Below are 6,217 nucleotides of genomic sequence, written 5' to 3' on the forward strand. Positions count from 1 at the left end.
TGTACCAGTATGAGGCGTTGGCCAATAGAATATAGTTTTAGATGTACCAGTATGAGGCGTTGGCCAATAGAATATAGTTTTAGATGTACCAGTATATATGTGAAATTCAAATCCAAATATTATATAAAAACTATTAAATATAATCTAATCTAGCTTTTAATAGTTTTAGTATCTCTTTTACTAGTGAAGCAGATAATAAAAATACGCAATCTAGGAGGGAGAGGGCAATCCATAGTCATCAGGTTGTGACATTTCAGCACAGAAAAATCGAATGAAACTAATATTTTGAGAAAAACATTTATAATTACAGCAGTACTTTATTATTAAATTAATAGCTTTTTTTTTTACTTCTAGGGTAGTACAAGAGCCCAAGAGGAGAAAAAAAGCAGTTATCTCACCCCAAATTTTGATTACTTAATTGAAAACTATGTATAATTACTAGTCAAAAATGATGTGTCTGCCAATTATAGGTAGGGGGAATAAAAAATGGCGGCTGTTTCAAAGCGATAAAAAAAACTAATTGTTCATTCAGAGCTGTATATCTTAAAAAGTAGGAACAACACAAGAAAACCTAAGAAAACGTCGTTTAAAGATGAGCATATTTGTTAAAATATGAGCCCTAAAAGAGATATTTACGTTTAATAGTTCTCGAGATATAGCTTTTTAAAAAACATTTCATAAAAATTTTGTATGGAACGTACTGAAAGATCAGTAGTTAGTGAATTTATCTTGAAATTCATTTGGCGTACAGATGTGTATTAGCACTCAAATTAAAGCTAGTTTAATGAGCTATAAAGTAGTTTATGATTTTTATCTTCGAAGGAGTAGTAGTTTTCATGAAATTTGCTAATATAAATTGATTTATAGTTGTTCGAACACATTTTCATTTGCCAAATTTATATTCATATGTGAATATCGTAAAATACCCTACGAAGATAATTGTCATAAACTACTTTATAGAAAGTTAAATTTCCTTTATTTTGAGTGTTGGCAGACATATGTGCGCCTTATGGTCTAGAGATATATTTTTCTCAAAAATCCAATATTTTATACGAACAACTAGAAATTAACAATCTGTGAGTTTATTTTGTCAAATATCATAAAAAATACTAGTTCTACAAAGATAAACATAATTAACTATTTTGTAGTAAATTTAACTAGCTTTAATTTGAGCGCTGGCAGACATCTGTACGTCACATAGTTCCTGAGATATAGATTTTTCAAAATAAATTAACTAACTATTAATCATTCAGTAGATGTTTAAGAAATTTTGCTTTGCAAAAAGCTATATCTCGAGAACTATTGGACGTAAATAGTTCTTTTAAGGCTAATATTTCAGCAAATTTACTCTTCTTTAAATACTGTAGACTTAAGTTTTCTCGTGTTGTTGGTAGTTTTAAAGATATAGAGCTCCGAATTAAAAATTAATGTTTTTTTTTTTTAAGGTTTTGAAACAGCCGCCATTTTTTATTCCCCTTACCTATACTTGGCAGACTCATGAATTTTGACTAGTAATTATACATAGTTACATCATTAAAGTAATCAAAAATTGGGGTGAAGTGACTGCCTTTTTTTCTTCCCGGCTTTTGTACTAGGGGGCAGATGTCCTCTCCTGCCCTCCCCTTGGTACGCCCAAGATGTGAACTATCGAATGTCTCCTGTTCCTGGTGCGGCTGTCTTCCATGACACCAACTATCATACATTTTACATCATAGTAGTGGGCATAAGCCAATTAAACCCAAAACCTTTTTATTTGTTTCAAAAACCGAACATCAAACTAAAATTAATATTATAATAAGGTGTTAATAGCTGACTGTAGATTACTATGGGGAGAAGATGAGGGTGAGGTCTGTGAAAAAATATTTATTTTTTATACTCATATATATATGTTTTAAGTGCACTTCCGACCATCTTCTTCTCATAAAATTAATTTTTTTTTTACAATTTATTTACTGATATTTACAACTCTTTTGAATATATATGCAACAAGTAAATGTTATTATATTTCAATGGCAGGATTGAGGTTTTTTTTTTTTTTTTTTTTTTTTTTATCACCCCCTTCCTGGTTCTGAGGTGAATAAAAGTTACCAACCTATTGTAACCATGGTGCAGGGTCAAGTTTTCATTTCGTGGGATCACCATAGAAATAAATCTCGACGCTGCTGGCCGGTTTCAAACAGGCACTGCGGCAGCATTTCAGCAATAAATCGTCCTCTTGTGGAGAATCTACTCATTCCAATAACATTTTTAGGATAGAAAATTTTTTTGGGAGGCATAGGAGGACGATCAGGTTACGAAGGAGAAAAAAGGTTTGAATCAAATGGTAAAGTAGAATTTTACAAAAAGGGATAAGGACTCCTTAAATGGTTCCACTTTACCTTCAAATCGAAAACAAATGGAACATTGAGGTCCTAATTGATGACTTGATTTCTGACAAAATAAGGAGCACTAAGGATTAAGAGGTTGAGGTTAAAACAAGATCTTTTTCTAACTAAATGAGTACTGTTATTTCAGAACCTTATAAAATTGAGAAGTATAAGTGTGTGGCTTAGTGGTAAGGCATTACTACTAACTTCAAGGTTATATAGGTTTGAATCCGGCTGTGGCGGATAATGATTTATCCTGTAGCCGTGAGTCAACCCTAGTGATTCAGGAGCCTTCCGCGGTCCACTCCGCCTCATAAATCGTGGGAAGTCTGGTGGTCGAGCGCTATTCTTACCAAATCACCTCCTTGCACGACCGTTCGTTTAGCAACAGTACTTGCTTTAAAAGTACTGCACCCCTGATCCTTGATGGATTGTTTTTTTTAAAATTGATAGATTTATTTATTGGTAAATATTACAATCTGCCACACAGTTGTGGGCAATAGGTAATATTGATGAATGATCTCATACATACTAAAATAAAAAAAAAAAAATAAATAAATAAGAAAAAAAAATAAAATAATAAAAAACTCTCTTAAAATATATACAAACAAAAGAATAGACAAATGAACATATCTGTATAAAAAATAAATAAATAAAATAACATAATGATAACTTGATGGATTGTAGCGGTATAAATATTTTTTATAAAATTGGCAACAGTACTGTTGTATTTTTCCTGCCAAATCTGGTACAGCTTTATAGGCGATAATGTTATAGTTAATATAGGAAAGTTAGGGATTGAGATTAAAGCAAGAAAAATAAAAAAAATAAATTATAATAATTTTACTCACCAGTTGAAACTTGTTTCTCTGCTATTACGAGGAATCTGAAACACGCAAATGATAATTATTTATTTTATACTTTTCTGTTTAATTATATTTCTAACATTCCATAAAACGGTAATAAATTACTTCCCATGCGTAAAGTATTAATAAAATGTCCCACCGTAACCTAATTCGGGCCTTCGACACCTTTCACTGAGAAATGATTAAAAAATATTCTAGACCGAGATCCTAACTATACTGTCGTAATAATTTCGCATAAGTAGAAAGTTTTTTTTAGAAAGGCTATTTATGGACTCCATAAAATCTATAATATATAATAAAATTCCATGAATTTTAAGCGTTTCATATACAGATGGATGATCTCTAATATTTATTCATAATTAATTTACTCTCAGGCTTTCTCGTAAATGAAATATGCAAAGAGAAAACATTGCAATCCTCAATAAATTTCAATATTTTTATAAGCCATAGTTTAGTTATTTATGCTTTTATACAAGTGTATGATATTTAAATCGTCTTGAATTTTATGAGAACGTAGCTCAGTAAAATCTAGAATAATATGTGTATATGTATTTTTTTTTGGGCGCCCGAACCAGTATTCTTCACGCCAGCCTATCTTGGGCTAATGGTTTCTAGTTTCCTGCATGCCACTCTTTCGCATAACTATTGATTCTGTCTATCTGCATTTTGATCTCCCATGTAGTTTTGAACTATAGTGGCATTCATATCATGAGATATTAGGGGTATTCATGATGTGTTAAATGTAAAATGTTTTACCACGTTAAATGTTATAAGCATAACATTGTAAGTAACCCTATTAAAGCCATATTAAATTTTGAATACATAAGAGCTGCTAGCGGATTTTTTGAGATGGGGGTGAGTTAAAGGAAAGATAAAAAAAAATATAATCGCAAAAGGAATAAAACAAAACAATAAGGAATAAATCACTCCTTAGGCGCCACGTTATTTTTTTCTTAGAAATAACGAAAACCCCGAGACAATATGCCCACAATATAGCTGAAATCTATCAATATATATCCTTATATAAATAATTATCGAATTATGACCACTGGCGAATACCTTTACATGCAGATAACAGAAAACCTAGAGGTGTTACCTCCCACCTGTTGAATAATCGTAATTTTCCATGAACAACAAAAAAAAAAAAAAACATAAGTAAATTAACAAGTTGAAAGAAGAGAAAGAACAGCAGAACTATATGTACAAAGGTTTAATAATAAGAAGAAACATACGTACACAGAACGAAAAAGGAATAAAAAAAGAATTCTTATCAATTAATAAAACAATTAAAACTTATAGGTTGACTTAACCGTAATAACTATATTTACATTATTATCCAAAAGAGTATAAAAGTGAATATAAAATAAAAAATAAATAAAAATAAAATTTAGTTCAAACCCCACTTCTAGTGTTAATCACCGTCCATTGAAGTAGAACACCATAATTTTGAAAAAAACAAAACTCATACGATGGCATTTCTCATATGGTGATATTTCGGTTCAAACAGTAAGACAGAGGGCCTTTAAAATATTACCACTTCACATTGAACAATCGTAACGTGTTCCAAAATCAAACTATGACCTTCACAAAACCAAAACCCACTCGTCTGAACATACGTGTTCCAAAATCAAACTGTCGCCTTAACCAAAGAAGGATCCCAGATGCCCATGTCTCACGCGTTTTGCTGCGGCTAGAAGCCCCATCAAGCGTCCATGAGAAATTGGCAGCAACAAATCTATCAGAAGTATGCAGAAGGAAAGCTTGGGTTTCCCTCATCAGATCGAGTGATCGCATACCATCTGACCTTCCGCGCCACGTATAGGCTGTCGATTTTAGAGCGTATAAAAATAATTAGTAGTAATAAGGGAATTCATAGAGCTACTAATTGCTAGGATGTTCGATATTTTTTATGGAGCCTAATTGTTGTAATATTATAAGAATTATTGCATCTAATATTAGTTAGGATTGCTATTTATTCAATCATTACTTAGTTCATGTCGTGATTATATCGAAATAGGTTTAATCGATAAAATAGGTATAGTTTTTAATACTGTGATAATCGACTAACATTAGTCACGCTAAGATATTTATCTACACCCTACACTTTACTCATTGACTTCGATCCATCGAAACGAAACATAACACGATGATAATAGTGTAACAGCGATTATCTAATAAGAACAGGAAAGTGTAAAATGGTAACAATGAAGTTTATAGTTAGTTAACTTATGACTATACATTTAAGTTTTTTTTAGTTTTTTTTAAATTCGTCATGTTGATAATACGTATAATTATTTTTACGTCTTATAACCATGAAAGCTGTTATTCACAATTCATAAATGTCATTAAAAATATTTTAGAGGAGAAGATGGTTGGAGGAGCGGTCAGAATATAACATAAATAAGTTAAAATAACTTATTTAATAGTTTCGGCTAGAATTTCCAATCTTAATTACGTCTAAGAACAAAGTATATTGTTATACTATAATTATTATACTGCATTTTACCTGCATGGTTGCATTGTTTCATAAATTTGCAAGCATTCTCACTTATTCCCATTGAGAAAAGTTTGCACCAAAGTTTAGAATGGGAGACCGAATCGAATGCTCTTCGAATTCGTTGTTTCTTTTAATTTTTTCTAGGTCAGAAAAAAAAAATGCTCTTCGAAAATCTACAAATATATAGTAAGGTGTACGTGCACGTTTCAATAAACTAATTTGTAAAAGGGGGGCTTAAACCAAAAATATTGTCCAAGCAGCGTCTGTCCTACCGGAATGCCGACTGTGATTCTGGAAGAGTATCACTTTCTTGACACCAAATCAATAATCTATTGTATAAAATGCTGATGAATATTTTAAGTAGGCTTTATGTCATAGCAATACACCTATAATTTTCTAGATGATTCAAATTACCTTTATTGAATAGATAAATAACAGAATTAATGTTTAAAATATATGAAAAATGCGTCCCTTTCCTTAAGGAAAAA

General features: G+C 31.1%; 1 protein-coding gene across 4 annotated transcripts in view; it reads right to left on the bottom strand.

Moving 5' to 3' along the window:
• The window catches only part of Cad88C (cadherin-88C), a 360,398-nt gene that overhangs the window by 216,154 nt on the left and 138,027 nt on the right, over positions 1-6,217 (bottom strand). For all 4 annotated transcript variants that reach the window (XM_067046833.1, XM_067046832.1, XM_067046834.1 and 1 more), the window contains exon 3: positions 3,218-3,252. The gene's annotated coding sequence lies outside the window, so the exon portion shown is untranslated. The remainder of the gene's footprint in view (positions 1-3,217; positions 3,253-6,217) is intronic.

Source organism: Halyomorpha halys, unplaced genomic scaffold, assembly GCF_000696795.3.
Source record: "Halyomorpha halys isolate HHAL.00 unplaced genomic scaffold, Hhal_1.1 Scaffold192.1, whole genome shotgun sequence".
Classification (NCBI taxonomy): Eukaryota; Metazoa; Arthropoda; class Insecta; order Hemiptera; family Pentatomidae; genus Halyomorpha; species Halyomorpha halys.